The sequence below is a fragment of the Ranitomeya variabilis genome, chromosome 3, assembly GCF_051348905.1.
Source record: "Ranitomeya variabilis isolate aRanVar5 chromosome 3, aRanVar5.hap1, whole genome shotgun sequence".
Taxonomy (NCBI): Eukaryota; Metazoa; Chordata; class Amphibia; order Anura; family Dendrobatidae; genus Ranitomeya; species Ranitomeya variabilis.
The window spans coordinates 421,245,985-421,264,556 of record NC_135234.1 but is presented as its reverse complement, the minus strand read 5'-3'; the positions used below and the strand labels follow the sequence as shown (position 1 = coordinate 421,264,556).

The 18,572-nt window shown below is 41.8% G+C and overlaps 1 protein-coding gene across 8 annotated transcripts in view; it reads left to right on the top strand.

Annotated features, from left to right (window-relative positions):
* Positions 1 to 18,572, top strand: part of RPH3AL (rabphilin 3A like (without C2 domains)) — a 937,664-nt gene that overhangs the window by 810,078 nt on the left and 109,014 nt on the right. The window lies entirely within an intron of this gene.

Sequence of the window (18,572 nt, the reverse complement as noted above, 5' to 3'; positions counted from 1 at the left end):
CTTCCACGACAGCCACTTCGGAGTAGTACCAACAGCTAATTTCTCTAGGGAGGGATCACAGCCTGCAGAACACGTCTGCCAAATGTTAAATCCCAATTGAAATTTAGCCGGTAATGTCTGGTGAACATGTGGACGCACGACCAGGTGGCGCCTCTGCATATCTGCTCTGATGAAGCATTCCCCCTCTCTGCCCATGATGTTGCCATCACCCGGGTAGAATGTGCCTTCAGTGAAACAGGTGGATCAAGTTTCTGTGATGAATAAGAGAAGCAAATAGACTGTTTGATCCAATTCGTGATGTTGTTCTTTGCCGCCTTCTTGCCTTTGTTCTGTGATGAAAACTGGATGAATAAATTTTCATCAATTTGCCAGGCTTCAGTCTGCCGTAAGTAAGATAGAACCACCCTACGGACATCAAGGCTATGGAATGTCTCTTCCTTAGGGTTTGAGGTTTTGGGGCAGAACGAGGGCAGCACAATGTCCTGATCCCTATGAAAATCTGAGACTACTTTAGGTAGAAAGGACTGATCTAGTTTCAGTATAATGCTATCCGCAGTGAACATCAGATAAGGTTCCTGTATTGAAAGGGCCTGTAACTCTCCTATACGCCTAGCCGTAGTGTAGAACTAGATCCTGAATGTTTTTATGTACAGGAAACCCCTTTTGATATTTGAGCTTTAATCCCTCAAACATCTCGTCCTGTAAGTTTAATTTCCTCATCCTCCACCCCCATGGTGCCTCTTACTATACTGATTAGGTCACCCATATCCTCAAATTAAAGTAATATTTCTTGTTCTCTGATTTAGGGGTAGAAGTGGAACCCTCATTCTCCCAAACGTCCACTGAACCCGAGGATTGAATCTCCCCAGAGTCTGAGTCAGACTCTACTGGGGCCGTTTTCCTCTTCTTAGGAGGAGGTGGTTGAGGCACCTGGGCCTGGGAGAGGGTAGCCATGGAGGACTGGACCTCTTGTTTAATAAGGGATCTTATGCTATCCAGAAGAGAGGGCTGCTCAGCGCAGAGTACGTCATCTGTACAGGACTGGCAGAGCTTTTTCCCATATGTAGATCGGAGTCTGGCTGCACACATTTTACACTTGTGGCTTGCCCTTTTAGGGTCAGAGACCTTTTCTCCCTGAGAGAGAAAAAAGGTTTGCTAAGCAGCTTGTGTATATATATATATATATATAATTAGGATAGCTGGGGTCAACACCTGCTACTTACAGTAGGAGGGGGTACGCTGGGTTCTGCAGATGCAGAGCAAGGGGGTTTGTCACCGTCCATGTCCGTTCACCGTCGTCAGACAGGCCTTACCTGGTGATTCCCCACCCGGATCTTTAAGGGGGATCGTGGGTCAGTGTCATCTGTGCTCCTCCTCCACCATGGCCCAATTAGGGGGAATCTTTGCCCCGGTCAATGTGGCAAAAAACTCCTGCCGGCGCGCGTGTGCGCTCCATCGTGGAACGCAGAGGAACACTCCAGAAGTGATGCGCATTGCACCGGAAGTGACACACGCAGGAAGCAATGTGCCACCCCGAGACGCACACCATCATCCAGCGTGCCCCACAGCGGACTGCACCGGGATGCAGCAGGAGGAGGAGGAAGCCGGGGGGCTACAGGAGGTCCCCGGCATACACATTACTGCTGCGCTTTACCTCCAGAAGAGGTGCAGGAGAGGCAGGAGGGTCCCGAGTCCTGCCAAGGCAAGAAGACAGGAGCAGCACCGCAGGAGGAGAGGCAAGCCCCCGACCTTGGCTTCCCGACTTGAAGGTAGTATGTGGAGCTCCAATTGCCGGCCATGGAAGCTCCTTCAGGTCCTCTTCATGCCCCATAAGGGACAGGAAACACTGATGGTTGCAGGAAGGGGAGGGGTATTTAAGCTCTTTGTGTTCCTGTCCCCTATTTGGGCAGGGAAGACAACCTCCAAAGTGGCTGTCATGGAAGGTGACAAGAGAAAAGGGGTGGTCACTGTGGCAGTGACCCGGTCTGTGGCCCTGGGCATCCAGTAAAAAGGGGGATAATGGAAATAAAGTCTAATGTAGTATGTTCGTGATGCCACCTGTGGTATTCGGCCAGGGGTGGCCGACGCAGCTTAAAGGGGTCCCCTCGGGCTGATGGTATTGCAGCAGAGTTGGTATAGCTCATCACAGGTAGAGCTTGGTCCCCAGGGCTCCCGGTGTAGTTGGTAAGAGGGATGATTGACAGTCTGGTGCAGGACTGAGGGTGCAGGAAATAATTGCAGGACACAGGGAAATCAGTTTCCTTTACCTTTTACTGGTAGAATTCAGGTACAGTCCAGGGTACAGGTAACAGGTGATGGTGGGGTCCGGGCAGCTAGGAAACAGCTTCAGATCCACTTAGCCAGGTGGGTTCGGAGGCCTTCCCTCTGTGCTGTATACCTGACCCTTGCTGCCTGAAGCTCTGCACGAGTTCTCTCAGTGTCTGTATTCTCAAACTGTATGGCTGACAACTTGAACCTTTCATGAGCACTGTCTTCTCTCCGGCAGCCCCAGGCCCCTCACCTGCTGTGATACCTTCAGGTGTTGGATGGAAAAGGAGACTTGCAATCTCCTGCCCTCTAGGTTCAGTGGCTGGGTCTGCAATTCCCACACCACCACGGACCCCGGTGTCCGGTCTCTTGGCATTTTCATCTGGGGTGAACCCTCAGACTCCCTAGGAGACTGTCTAACCCCTCCCCCAGGCCAGAATTTTATAGGGAAGTTCCCCTGAAACTGGGTTTAGAGCTGCCCCTTCTGGTCCAGAGTCAGGACGGTGTTGCATGTCAGTATTACCTGATTAAGGGATCCCTCCTTATTTACAGGGTTAAAGTGATCTGCAGCAGAAGTGACAGAGAGACACAGTGATCTACTGGAGTCCGGTCCTGGGAGAGGACGCCTAGCAGTCTGGCCCAGAGTTTAACTCCAAAATGTAACGGGCCTGGACAGGACTGAGTACATGAGACGAATAGACTATCCTGGGCAGGAGTTCCAGAGTATCAACACTAGATCCCTACCTTCATGTAACATGGTATGGCACCAGGGTCGGACTGGGCCACTGGAGAACCAGAGGATTCTCCGGTGGGCCCAGGCCCTGACACCTGCTGGCATACAGGGCCAGCAGCTGCCTAAAGCCCCCGCTGCTCCAGGGGTCCCCAGCCAGTGGTGTGTCACTAATAGCGGCACTCCACATAGCTGCTATGGGGCCCCCGTGCAGTGCTTGTTCCCGTTGCTAAAGTGAAATGAATATTCACACTTCCCCATACCCCCATGGGCGTAGAGAGGAGTGACTTAATTTCACTTTAATAGCGGGCAGTGTTTGCCGCAAGCTGCGGCAACTCTGCCTGCTATCAGGGCCCCCGCTCCCTCAGGGGCCCCCAGCCAATGCAGACGCTATGGGAGCCGTAAGCCAGGGGGTCCCAGCACCAGCGCCGCCCCCAGCGCGCATTAATGGAGGAGAGAGTGTCAGATGTCGCTCCCTCTCCCATCATTCCCGTTGACTCTGACACACAGTGGGTGCGCGATGACATCACTTCATCGTGTACCTGCTATGTGCCAGGCCGACTGCAGCATAGCTCCTGACATCGGAGCAGATCTGCCACTGGAATCAGCGTGGGAGCGAGGAGGAGAGGTGAGAATTGTTTTTTTTAATATATCAGTGAGTCCTGGTTGTATGGAAGGGGAGCTGCATGATACCCTATGGGGGAGGGAGCTGCATGATACCCTTTGGGGGTGAGCTGCTTGATACCCTATGAGGGGGCAGCATGATACCCTATGAGGGGGGCAGCATTATACCCTATGGGGGGCCAGCATGATACCCTATGAGGGGGCAGCATGATACCCTATGGGGCAGCATGATACCCTATGGGGGCAGCATGATACCCTATGAGGGGGGCAGCATGATACCCTATGAGGGGGCAAGCATGATACCTTATGAGGGGGGCAGCATGATACCCTATGAGGGGGCAGCATAGTATTCTGTGGGGGGGCAGCATTATATTCCATGATGGGGCTGCGTTATACCTTATGAGTGGGCTACATTATATTCTGTGGGGGGCTGCATGATATTCCATTATTGCTTACGAGGGGGCTGCATTGTTCTCTGAGGGGGCTACAGTATATTCTATGGGGGCTGTATTATACCTTATGAGGGGGTTGCACTATACTCTAAGGGGTCTACATCAGAGGTGTCAAACTGCATTCCTCGAGGGCCGCCAACAGGTCATGTTTTCAGGATTTCCTTGTATTGCACAGGTGATAATTTAATCACCTGCACAGAATGATTCCAGCACCTTGTAGAATGCTAAGGAAATCCTGAAAACATGACCTGTTGGCGGCCCTCGAGGAATGCAGTTTGACACCTCTGGTCTACATTATACCCTATGGGGGCTGCATTATACTCTGAGGCTGGTTGCATTATATTCTATGGGGGGGCTACATTATATTCTATGGGGGACTGCATTATTTGCTATGAGGGGGCTACATTATACTATATGAGGGGGCTACTTTGTATACTATGAGGGGAATACATTGTACCCTATGAGGGGGCTACTTTATATTCTATAAGGGGGGCTACCCCAACCCCTGCTACATAATTAAGACATGTTCTACTGTACTTTATATTCTAGTTTAAAGCTCTCCTGATGAGTGTAGCAAGGGACTTCTAGATCACGCAAAGTCATTATTGCCCTCTATTCCTCTTTGATCAGACCTCATCTGGAACACTGTGTCCAGTTTTGGGCATCACATTTTAAAAAAGACATCAGAAAACTGGAGCAAGTTCAGAGAAGAGCGACCAGAATGGTGACTGGTCAGCAAACCATGTCCTATGAGGAACGGTTACAGGACTTGGGAATGTTTAGCTTGCAAAAAAGAAGACTGAGAGGAGACTTAATAGCTGCTTACAAATATCTCAAGGGCTGTCACATTGTAGAAGGAACATCTTTATTCTCATTTGCACAAGGAAAGACTAGAAGAAATGGGATGAACCTGAATGGGAGGAGACACAGAGTAGATATTAGAAAAAACATTTTGACAGTTAGGGTGATCAATGAGTGGAACAGGCTGCCACGAGAGGTGGTGAGTTCTCCTTCTATTGAAGTTTTCAAACCGAGGCTGGACAGACATCTGTCTGGGATGATTTAGTGAATCCTGCTTTGAGCAGGGGGTTGGACCAGATGACCCAGAAGGTCCCTTCCAACTCTACCATTTTATGATTCTATGATATACCCTGATATTAGTGCATTTTACCACACAATTGGTGGCCTTGTATTTATTTCTATGTAGCTACATAGTGGGCCCCAATAATTATTTTCTCTGGTGTGCCCAAGGTGCTTCAGTCTGATGCTGTAAGACACCGACGAGTACCTCATGGCTCCCGCCCCCGCTTCACGTTACACTTGTACCACCAAAAATTTTAATCTTGTCACAACAGGTTTTCCAAAGTAGTAGCATTGACTTAGATATGTTTGCAATATATAATACAATACCAAATACAGAAGAATGACAATGTTTTATCTTTCAGGTTAAAAAAAAAAGTTTTAATCCTCTCACTACAAGAGGTTCTGTCTTTGCCACGACAAATTAAAAGTGGGTAATTTATATACGTTGGAGTTAAAGACGGGAATGGGAAATGGACAAGTCTCAATATATCTCTAAAAGGGGATTTACAGATTATTCAGTACCAGAGGCAAGACTGGCTAGTCATATAACCACATGTATACACTATGCATGCTACAAGCCACATCCCGACTAAATGTGTGCTGCCTTGCTCAATATAGTTGAATTAAGCAAGGCCACACATGTTTAATCAGAATGTGGCCAGAAGTAAGCAGATCACATACCGGTACTTGCAAACACATGAATATTTGGTATTTCACCGATGCGCGCAGTGTGAGGATTCAAAAGTCTGAAGTTACATATTAGTGACTGCAGACTTTTATCATAAACCTGTATAACATAACCCCTGTTTACACTACATTTTCACTATACCTTTTTCGATACTCTTTTGTGCACTTCAGGTTTAAGTAATTAAAAAAAGCCTTAAAAATCATGCATTTTTAGGTGTAAATGGTGTTATAAAATCCCCATTTACTTGCACTGCACTGTTTCTTAATGAGGATTTTCATGGGAAACATTTGCAGCACCTCTAGTTTGTGAGAGGACCTGTAAACTCTCATGATACTCGTATAATTAGTTTAGTAAAGAGTTATATTTTTCATTAAGTAACAATTCTGGAGCATCTTCATCTTCTTAGAGCTCTGCACTGTGCCATTCCGTTTTTATTTCCCCTGGAAATTTATGAATAAGCTGACAACTTGGTGGTACCAGATAAGGGCTCTGTAACACATCCTGGATTCCTGATATTTCCGGTACTGTAAAAACCAGTACCAGAGATGTCCGCGAGTCTATGTGTATGTGTGTTTAATACGTGTGGCAACCATGTGCCGCATCACTATCACACATACCAGCACCTGGGATTCTACGGTAATGTTTGCGCTGTTCCCCGCCACCAAGTGATGAAGACAGCTCTCATCATTGTCCTCTGCTCATGCAGCAATCAGCGTTAGCAGGGGACAATGATGAAAGTTGTATTCCACTAATAACAGCAAGAGCAGGCAGCGGCTGATGGGAGTATTCATCAGCCGCCACCTGCGCTATGAATAAATTAATTAAAAGAAATTACATGGAGTATCCCTGTATTTTTGATAACCAGTCGGGAAACACTGAAAGCTGTGGTCTGCAACCCTCAGCTGTCAGCTTTAGCATGGCTGGTTATCAATAATAGAGGGGTCCCCACATCGTATTTTTTAATAATTTAAATAATTTAAAAAACTTGTGGGGGCTAGTATTCTCAGGCTAGTAAGTGGCCATGGATATCGGACCCCCACAGCCTAGAAATGGCAGTCTGCAGCCACCCCAGAGAAGGAGTATCTATTAGGTGCGCCAATTCTGGTGCCTTGCCCAGCTCCTCCCACTTGCCCTGTTGTGTTGGCAAGTGGGGTTCATATTAGTGGGGTTGATGTCACCTTTATAGTACAAATATTAAATTCAGAACTCCAAAATTAGATGCAGAAAAACATAGATAATGCTGTATTGACTTGGGCACATCCACTGTGTATAAACATTGACATTTTGGCCACCACTAGGCCTTCAACAGAACAGTGGAATATGAGAATAATGTAATAAGGCGCTGGGGTTGTTGCACTGAAGTGCTGGAGATAGAGTACATCAAGACTTTATATTTAGAATTTTTTGTATTTAAACTTTAGATCTCATGATTTTAAAAGTGTATATTACATACACTGAAAATATAGCATGATTTATTTTTGTTTTACTATATATGATCTACTTTTGATAGCTATTCATATTTATAGCTATTTTGTATACACAGATTGGGAAGATAACAAATCCATAAAATGGCAGTATCTCATTCATGAATATTATCACCAGTATGATGGTATAGGAGGCAAATACTGTCCTGTTCATCGTTATTGTCACCCCTTCGTATTTTTTCATAGGCTGTAGAATGTCTTCACAAATAAATGGAAATTTAACAAAGTTATATCCTCAGCATTTTTTAATTAGTGATTCAAAGTAATACAACAATAAAACATTGTTTTTCAACTTACATGTTGCAGTTTTAAAGAAGAAACAGCATAAACAGCATGTGCAGCTATAAAGGCACCCTTAATTAATGATTGGTTACACACCCTTTGGCATTGATGACATCCTCCAAATGTTTCTTGCCATCTATAAGCTTCTTGCAGTTCTCACCTGCTATTTTATCCCACTCTTCCTTTGAAGTTTGTTCAAGCTCTTGAATGTTTGCAGGGTTCTTTTTCCCAATGGCAGATTTCAGCTCACCCCAAAGATTTTCAATGGGATTGAGGTCAGGACTCATTGCTGGCTATTTTCAAACAGTCAGTTTTTTTCTTTTTTAAACCATTTTCGTGTACTTTTTGATGTGTGCTTTGAGTCATTGTCCTGCTGGAGGACCCATGATCTTTGACTGAAACCAAGTTTTCTTACACTGGGTAGGACATTTTGCTCTAAAATCTCTTCATAATTCTCTGATTTCATGATTCCTGTGAAGCGGCCAAGGTCTCCAGTACCAGACTCAGCAAAAAAAACAGCATTATGGATCATCCACCATGTTTAACTGGTGTGTTCTCCCCTCTTATAAGCTTCATTGTGCCATCTGTAAACAGACTGTTGCTTTGCGTTGCCAAATATCTCTGTTTTTGTTTCATCTGTCCACAGAATATTTTCCTGGAAGGATTTTGCAAGTACTCTTTGGCAAATGTCAGTTGTTCCTTTTTATGTATTTTCTTCAGTAATGGTTTCTTCCTTCTCCATCGTGTATGGTACTTGTTGAAACCATGACTCCAGAGAGTTCCAGGTTGGCGTTCAGGTCTTTGGATGTTTGACATGGTGTTTTCTCCACCATTCACACCAACTTTCGAAGACATCTCTTGTCAATGTTTCTCTTTCCCCCATGTCCAGGGAGGATCTTGATGGTTCCATGCTTGTAAACTTCTTAATAACATTGCAATGTGTTGAAACTTGGATGCCAAGGTCTTTGGAGATGGTCTTATACCCTTTTAGAAGGCTTTTGTTTGCTAATAATACCTGTTCTGATGTCTTCAGACAGCTCCTTTGTCGTCACCATTGTGACAAATGAACGGGGTCTACCATGTGGCTTTTTAAAACACTGAAGTCTTCATTCATTGTCTAATTCAGGTCACATGGGCACCGACTATCACAAGAGATTCTCATTTGTGATTTACAACAGGCTAGTCAAAATATGTTTCTATACTAATTTAATGTAAAGAGTGGCACAGAAAGCTTTACGTTTTTCTATTTTTCCCTCCCATTGTTTCTTGTTTTAAATTATTGTATATCATTTGCTCTTTTGTATTTAACACAAGTGCTCTATACAAAAAACTGTTTCACTTGTTTCATTTTTTTCTGGAGATATTCCACATTATGTGCTTAAACTTCATGGGTGCCAAAAACAATGAGCAGGACTGTATATGCAAAGCAGTACACTAAAACAAACATCTGTACATCTCGCCATGCATAAGCCAAATTTCTCTTTTAATAAAGAGTATGTAAATGCTGTGGTTGCAGTTACAACTTTTGAGACATATTGAAGAGTTTTTGACACCACAAATCAAAAGACTGTAAAAAATACTTAAAGGGAACCTGCTATTTAAAATAATGCTTGTAACCTGCAGATATAGGGTTAATTTGCAGATGTATAGCATTCTGACTGTGGGGAGGCTTCACTGAGAGCCCCGCTGCCAGGAGGAAATGAACTTGATTTCCCCCAGCAGCATTTGGCTTCTAGTCATAGGGGTGGCACAAAGGTGGCTTCAGTCACCGCTCAATGTATAGAGAGTGGTAACTGAAACCACGCTAGTGCCACCTGTATGACAGGAAGTCGAATGCTGCTGGGGGGTGTAAAGTTCATTTCCTCCTGGCAGCAGGGCTCTTAATACTATTAACCTGCAGATTAGCTCCATATCTGCAGGTTAATAGTGCTATTTTACATGACAGGTTTCCTTTAGAAAAAAACTGTTAAAAAATGCTTCAAATTTTTTCAGGAAACTTTTTTGAGTTTTGACCACCTCAATATAACTCTGTATGCATGTAGTTGTATAGATCAGGGGGCTATGATCATGCCAAGTATAGGATCCACTTGTTGGAAAAATAATATCTGTGAATTGTTTGAATACATATTTACAGTGGGTGAGGAAAGTATTGAGACCCCTTCAAATTTTCCACTCTTTGTTTCATTGCAGCCATTTAGTAATTTCAAGAAAGTTAATTTTTTTCACATTAATATGCACTTTGCACCCCATCTTGACTGGAAAAAAACAGAAATGTAGAAATTTTTGCAAATTTATTAAAAAAGAAAAACTGAAATATCACATGGTCGTAAGTATTCAGACACTTTGTTCAGTATTGAGTAGAAGCACCCTTTTGAGCTAGTACAGCCATGAGTCTTCTTGGGAATGATGCAGCAAGTTTTTCACACCTGGATTTGGGGATCTTCTGCCATTATTTCTTGCAGATCCTCTCCAGTTACGTCAGGTTGGATGCTGAACTTTGGTGGATAGCCATTTTCAGGTCTCTCCAGAGATGCTCATTTGGGTTTATGTCAGGGCTCTGGCTGGGCCTGTCAAGAATGGTCACAGAGTTGTTCTGAAGCCACTCCTTTGTTATTTTAGCTGTGTGCTTAGGGTCATTGTTTTGTTGGAAGGTGAACCTTAGGCCAAGTCTGAGGTCCAGAGCACTCTGGAATAGGTTTTCATCCAGGATATCTCTGTACTTGGCCGCATTCGTTTTTCCTTCAATGACAACCAGTCATCCTCTCCCTGCAGCTGAAAAACACCCCCATAGCATTATGCTGCCACCGCCATGTTTCACTGTTGGGATTGTATTGTGCAGGTGATGAGCAGTGCATGGTTTTCACCACACATACCGCTTAGAATTATCACCAAAAAGGTCTATCTTCATCTCATTAGACCACAGTATCTTATTTCTCATAGTCTGGGAGTCCTTCATGTGTTTTTACAAACTCTATGCAGGCTTTCATATGTCTTGCACTGAGGAGATACTTACTCACTCTGCCATTAAGGCCCGAATGGTGGAGGGCTGTAGTGACAGTTGACTTGGTGGAACTTTCTCCCATCTCCCTACTGCATCTCTGGAGGCTCACCCACAGTGATCTTGGGGTTCTTCTTTACCTCTCTCATCAAGGCTCTTCTCCCATGATTGCTCAGTTTGGCTGGACTGCCAGGTCTAGGAAGACTTCTGGTAGTCTGAAACTTCTTCCATTTAAGGATTATGGAGGCCACTGTGCTCTTAGGAACTACTTAGAAATTCTTTTGTAACCTTGGCCAGATCTGTGCCTTGCCACAATTCTGTCTCTGAGCTCCTTGGCCAGTTCCTTTGACCTCATGAGTCTGATTTGGTCTGACACGCACTGTGAGCTGTGAGGTCTTATATAGACAGGTGTGTGCCTTTCTGAATCAAGTCCTATCAGTTTAATTAAACACAGCTGGGCTCCAATGAAGGAGTAGAACCATCTCAAGGAGGATCACAAGGAAATGGACAGCATGTGACTTAAATATGAGTGTCTGAGAAAAGTGTCTGAATACATATGGCCATGTGATATTTCAGATTTTCTTTTTTAATAAATTTGCAAAAATGTCTGCATTTCTTTTTTTTCAGTCAAGATGGAGTGCAGAGTGTACATTAATGGGAAAGATGAATGTTTTTGAATTTACTAAATTGCTGCAATGAAACAGAGGGAAAAATGTAAAGGGGTCTGAATACTTTCCGTACCCACTGTATATACAGTTATTTATAAACAGGATTTTATTGCAGACTGATATTCCTTTATATATATAGAACTGTTTTATTTATTCATTTGGAAACATGAAACTGCACCTGACAGGAGAGGACAAATTGTCGTCAAAATCTTTTATTAATTCTATCACTTTAGTCAATCCTTAATATACTGGCAAGATATTGCTAATAGATGTACCTTTTTTTTTTTACTCTAAATGGATGTTCTAATTTTATTCTGCTGCTTTAACTTGACCTGTGCAGGAAACGTCCAAACTAAATCAATGAAGTGAAGACACGGCAAGGTAGCGCATAGGTTAAAGCAGTCTCTCCAATAAATAAATTAAGTGATTGATCAACAAAAAAAGATGTTGTCAACTGCACATGATACAAGTGGGTGTCAGAATAAAAGATTATTATTTCAAAATATAGGGCGAGCTATGCTAAAGGTTAATGCAGTCCACGCACTGCATTAAGTAATAAAATGAGGTTGAAAATTACACATCTTACTAATTTACAAATGCTCTCTGCCAGGCACAGGTCGATTGGTTGAGTTTTACTACTTAGAAATCTTCATGCAGACGCCTGCAATTATGTACACAATGTGGCAAATGATTTTAACAGTTGCACTCTGTATATAAAGCTCCACTCTAACCTTGCTTATAAAATTGAAACTGTTAGAAAAGGTCACCCTGCTAATCATTGATTAAATTGGGAGCCATTCTTAGATCATTCAGCCCTAAATGCGTACTGTGTAAACTATTCTAGGGATGATTGATTGCACAAATTTCTGTTAAGAATATAGCCGTGGGCCATTAAAATGTAAAAGTATCTATATAGCAATATTAAAGTAAGTGCTGTTACTTGTAAAAATGAGCATACACTAGTATAATGTCAATAGATTCATGTTTTAAGGTTTTTTTTTTCAAGTAAATTAACTTAAAGAAAGTCTGATCTGTGGGTTGCATGCTACTGAGAGAGAGAAGCTGTGGAGGAGATATACACTTGTTTTAAAAGATTCAGTGCAACTTGTATTTTATTCAAGTAAATCCTTGGTGTTTTGTATGTATGGGTCCAGAAAGTGCTCCTATTCAGTGATGGACAGCTATTTCAGTATGCACAGATGTATAAAGAGGACTGACACTCACTGAATAGGAATGCCCACTACACTCGTGTGCAACAAACACCAGGGATTTCAAAGAATAAAATGCAAGTTTTACTGAAACTTTTTCCCCAGAAAAAGGTATGTCAATCAGATCAGCTCCTCCTTGTCTATTACCTCCAGCCTGTAGATCAAACACCATTTCCAACATAACAGACAGGTTCCTTTGATAATCTAGCAGTAAACGTATTCATTATGGTAATGGAATTTAGTATAAATAAATGTGCATAGCAGATTTATTATAGTCCCATCCATTATATATGAAGTATTTGTGAAGGTCAAAGAGGCTAAAAAGGGGCAGTGGGGTTTCCAAGAACACTTCTGTGACTTAAAGTTAGGAAAGGGATTGTTTTTGCAGGAAGCACAAAGATTTCTGAAAGTTCCATTCAGATACATGGGATGTTCTCCCCATTATATAGCATTATATATTATATAGCATTATAATTATAATACTGCTTGGCCGCCATACTGAAAGTGCGGCTATCAGAAAAGTAATTAACTTATTTCCTCACAGGAGCTTCTGGCTTTCAGTCATGGGAAATGCACAGAAGTGGCTACAGTTTTCACTCACTTCACCGCAGTGTGAGTGTGGTCTGTATGCATGCCCTGGCATATTGATGGCTTGCATAGCAAATGAGCAGAGTGAGCTGTCAATCAAAATCCCAAGACATGCCTACAACTGCTGCTCACAGTACTGTAAACTATGACTGTGGCTGCTCTGTGCCACCCCCATGACAGAAAGCCATTAGCTTTCTGGAGGAAATAAGTTAGGCTGGTTTCACACTTGCGTTTTGATCTGCAGTGTTTCAGCGCTAAAAAACGCATGCTTTTTTTTTTCTATACTTAACATTAAAAAACGCATGCGTTTTGACGCGTTTTCGGCAACGCATGCGTTTTTTGACGCGTGCGTTTAGTTGCAGAAATGTAACCTGTAGTAATTTCATACGTTTATTCGCGGCAAAAAAATGTATTGCTGTCTATGTAAACGCATGCGTTTTTAAGCACATGCGTTTGCTTGCGTTAAAAACGTATGCGTTTTTATAGAAAAACACAAGAAAATACAAGAAAAACCTAACCCTAAACACAAGAAAAAACAAGAAAACCCTAACCCTAGGGTTACTAGGGATCCTAACCCTAACCCTAACCCTAAGGTTAGGATCCCTAGTAACCCTAGGGATCCTAACCCTAACCCTTAGGGTTAGGGTTAGGATCCTAACCCTTAGGGTTAGGGTTAGGGTTAGGATCCCTAGGGTTAGGGTTAGGGTTAGGATCCCTAGGGTTACTAGGGATCCTAACCCTAACCCTAGCTATTTCTGTTTATAGTGGGCTTTCTAGTTGATTTTGATGATTGGCAGCTGTCACACACTTCTCAGCATGCGTTTAAAAAACGCAAACGCAGGAAAAAACGCATGTAAACGCGGCAAAATGCCGTGTTTTTTTTCTGCATGCAAAAACGCATGCGTCTAAAAAATGCAGCGTTTAAATGCGTTTACATGCGTTTTTTCACCACATGCGTTTTTTTTAAAACGCTGCAGATCAAAACGCAAGTGTGAAACCAGCCTTAATTTTCTCTGTGCTAATTAGCTACATTAAGGCAACCTTTCTTTGATACAACTTTTTTGAAACTTTTTTTTATCCCATATCAAAAGCCTACAGTTTTAATAAATCAGTCGTAGCAACTTACATCTGTTCACACTTGCCCCATTCTGTTGAGAGATGTTGGACAGTTTTTTAGAATAAACCAGTTTAGGAGATGGGTATCTCCATAGAGTTTCATTTCGTGTCATCAGAGTTTGGTTTGAGTGTCAAAAAAAAAGAAAATCTCTATTATTCTTCTATCTTTCAGTCTGTGAAAATCGAACTGCACTCGGACATAGACTTGCATTTCGAATTTTGATCTGATCCTTGGATAAAAATCCTACATCACATAGTCCATGAAAAGTCACAGAGATATGAATAGCACCATAGATTTTCACAGGTACAAGTGCGATTAATAAAAAACACAGATAGCACTCATATGCAGGAAAAGGCTGTTTTTTGTAAGTTTGTATTTTTGTTGGATCCTTTCTGTGTTTTAAATTTGTAGGCTTCCCAAGAAAGAAAGTTAGATTTTGTTGTGGTTATGGTGATTCAAGGGCAAAATCTGGTCTGCTATGCGCTATCCTGGTTTTACTGTTTTTGTGAAATAAACTTTTTTTCCTTATCTGAGGACTTTTCACTGGAGAATCTATATTTTTTTCTACCTTTTTCTACACTATGCTTAAGTGCTGTCTAGTTATTATAGAAAAAAAATCAAATTTCTATATCAATTCCAATAAATACATCCCCAATCTCCTAGATCACTTCTACTCCTCCCCCCCCCCATGTCAACCCCCTAGTCAAATTAGATCTTAATTTATATTTTATAATTTTTAGTTATTTCATTCTTTGCTGTTATTCATATGACTAGGGTTAGGATTATGGTTTTTTTTCAAACATTGCAGATAAAATATTTAAAAAATTAATAATAAAATAAAAAAATAAAAAAATAGTAAGGTTAGACTGGGTTTAGGTTTACTAGTGTTAGATTATTGCCCACCAAAGAAATTTATTATACTTTCCCAAAAACCCACTGCTTTTCATTCCCGTTTATAGATTTCCATCAAAATAAAAAAGTTTTAAAGGGAACCTGTCACCAGGGTAGATAAGTATGACTGCGCAGGATCACAATGCCGTGGAGCCTGTGAAGCAAGCAGGAGGGCGGCATTGCAAGAAGAAGGGAGGCGCCTGACCCGGACCTGTGACACCCATCGGACCAGACTGCCCGCCGGGTGAGTATAATGAAACTTATTTTTCCTATCTTTCAGGTCAGATCGTGGGCTTATCTACAGCATTATAGAATGCTGTAGATAAGCCCTGAAAGGCGGTGGCCGCATCTAATATCGGCCAAAACAGCTGACAGGTTTGCTTTAATTATTACCATTAACATGGGTTTAGTAAAAAAAAAACACTCTTCACTCCTACTGGGCAACAAAATCTGTGCTCAGCAACCCTGTATTTGCAGCTGTCATGTACCAAGCCCATTATGAAGCACTAATCAGATTCCTTTTGGTTTAGTGATAATTCCAAAGTTCGTCCCCCAAGACATGACCCCCAACTATGATCATCTTAACAAATTGAGACCCGTAATTTCCCTTCTAAAATATTAATTTATGAATTCCCATACCCCGGAGCAAAATGTTGCAGTTGATGAGTCCTTGATGAATTTTAAGGGCCGTCTGTCATTCCATCAGTTCAGCCCCACTAAGAGAGCCAAATTCGGTGTCAAATTAAACAAATTGTGCGAGAGCACAACAGGATACAAGTGCACGTTTCTAATATATGAAGGTAGGGACCGCCAAATAAACTCACTGAGCTGCCAGGACAGGAGTCTTTTATAAAGGTAATTACACTGTGTTCCAAATTATTATGCAAATAATATTTCCTCATATTTTCTCTAAATTACCTATCTGAATTGCAGTCATTGTTATTTTCCAGTCATCTACTATTCTAGTATAATTGCAATGTTTTGGAACAAACTGCCTATGAAAACAGTATCTTTTAAAAAAAATAAACACTCAAAATGCATGTTCTAAATTATTATGCACAACAGAGTTTTCAACCTTTTTTTTATTTTGAGCAAAACAATTGTCAATTGTGAAGTTATAAGCATTATCAGCTTATTACAAAATGAAATCAAACAGTTTTCAAGTGAAAACTTTTTTCTAGGTGATGTTACATTTGCACATAGGACCCCTTGTTCGAAAGTAGCTTCTGATCTCTCTCGTCCATTGAATTTGTCAGTTTCTGGATGGTTTCTGCTTCAATTGTTTTGCATGTGGACAGAATACCCTCCCAGAGCTGTTGCTTAGATGTGAAATGCCTCCCGCCATCATAGACACTCCTTTTGATGATGCTCCTGAGGTTCTCAATGGGGTTGAGGTCAGGGGAAGATGGTGGCCACACCATAAGTTTGTCCTCTTTTATGCCCATAGCAGCCAGAGATGCAGATGTGTTTTTTGCAGCATGGAAATGATCTTGCTGCAGAAAGCACGGTTCTTCCTTTTGAACCATGGCAGTACGTGTTGTTTTAGAAACTCCACATAGATTATGGAGTTCATCTTTACCCCTTCAGGGATCATAAAGGGGCCGACAATCTCTCTCCCCATGATTCCAGCCCAAAACATTACTCCACCTCCTCCTTGTTGGCGCCTTAGCCGTGTTTTCATGGGGTGTCCATCAACCAGCCATCCTCCACTCCATCCATCTGGACCATTGAGCATTGCACGGCACTCATCGGTGAACAAAACCATTTGGAAGTCAGTTTCATGTATCGTTTGGCCCACTGGAGCTGTTTCTGCTTGTGTGCAGTGGATAGAGGTGGTTGACAGGATGGCTTACGCACAGCTGCAAACCTCTGAAGGACCCTGCATCTTGTTCTGGGGACGTTGGAGGCACCAGCAGCTTCAAAAACTTGTCTGCTGCTATGACAAGGCATTTTTGCAGCTGCTCTTTTAACCTTACGCAATTGCCTGTTGGAAAGAGTCCTCAATTTTTCCTTATCTGCACGCACACGTGTGTGCTGGGAATCAGCTACATACTTCTTGATTGTGCGATGATCACGATGAAGTGTCTTGGCAATGTTGATTGTAGTCATGCCTTGACCTAAATACTCCACAATTTGTTGCTTCTCAGCAGCCGACACATCCTTTTGCTTTCCGATTTTGGCAAAAAATGTAGGCTGCTTAATAATGTGGAACAGCCTTCTTAAGTAGTCTTGCCTTTATTTGGACACACCTGCCAAACTAATTTGCACAGGTATCTGCAATTGCTTTCAGTGATATAAAGAGCCCTGACACACATCACCATCAATGAGTTTAAATGACAAACAAAAAAATTCTAACCTTATCACTCCTAAACTCTTTGTGCGTAATAATTTGGAACACAGTGTATGTAAGACAGCTGTCTTTAATGCAGGTAACAAGTTTATTAGGAGTGTCTAACTGATCTACTCTTAATGGTTGGTAGAGGATCAAATACTTATTTCTCACGGCAAAATGCAAATAAACTTAAATAATTTATACAATGTGATTTTCTGGATTTTACTTTTGATATTCTATCTCTCAATGTTAAAATTAACCTACCCTTAAAATTATAGACTGTTCATGTCTTTGTCAGTGGGCAAACTTACAAAATGAGCAAGGGATCAAATACTTATTTCCCCCACTGTAGTTAGCTGCATTGTCCTCCACATTTTTAATATTTTGCCCTTCACTCCAGTACAGTTTATTCTGCCTGCTACAATATACGCAATTGGAGGACAACTGTTTTGATAGCAAGACCAAGTTTTATAATCAGCAAATGTATTTTTACGGGCATGCCTCTCATTTGTGAGTAATAATTCATAGAAGGATTTTCTTGTTTGATAATTCAATGTCTCTGTGAGTTTCGAATGAGTCCTTAGATTCCATCAATTTTACCCTAAGGACCAAATGATGCATCACGTGTTATAGGGACACCCGTGTGTCCAGTATTCACATTGGTGCCATACTGGATGTATTTCTGAACACTGGAAAACTAGTGTAATAAAGTTTAAAGTTTGTTCCATAGAACGTAGAAAAATTAATAAAGGTAACAGTGAAAAAAATGCAAATTGTAATTTTTCAAACTTGTGCAGCATCAACTGCATAAAAAATGGTGGTACCAAACTACTCACTACCTCCCTAGATAAATACATTAAAGGATATAATTAAAAATAAAAAGACATCTATGGAGTTTTTCTGTTGTTCATGAAGCACACAGGCTCTACAAATATTACAATCTATTCCTAATTCAGCCAAATTTGTGTTCCAAAATTCAAATTGTGCCCCTTCTGTTCTGAGCCCTGGTGTTTGTCCAAACAGAACTTTTTTGACTACATGCGGAATATTTCCGCTCTCATAAGAAAGTGGATAACAAACAATAGGGTCCACTATTTAGTGTTACCTCTTGAAAAAGTGAGAAATTTTGAGCTAAAGCAACATTGAAAAAAATAAACAA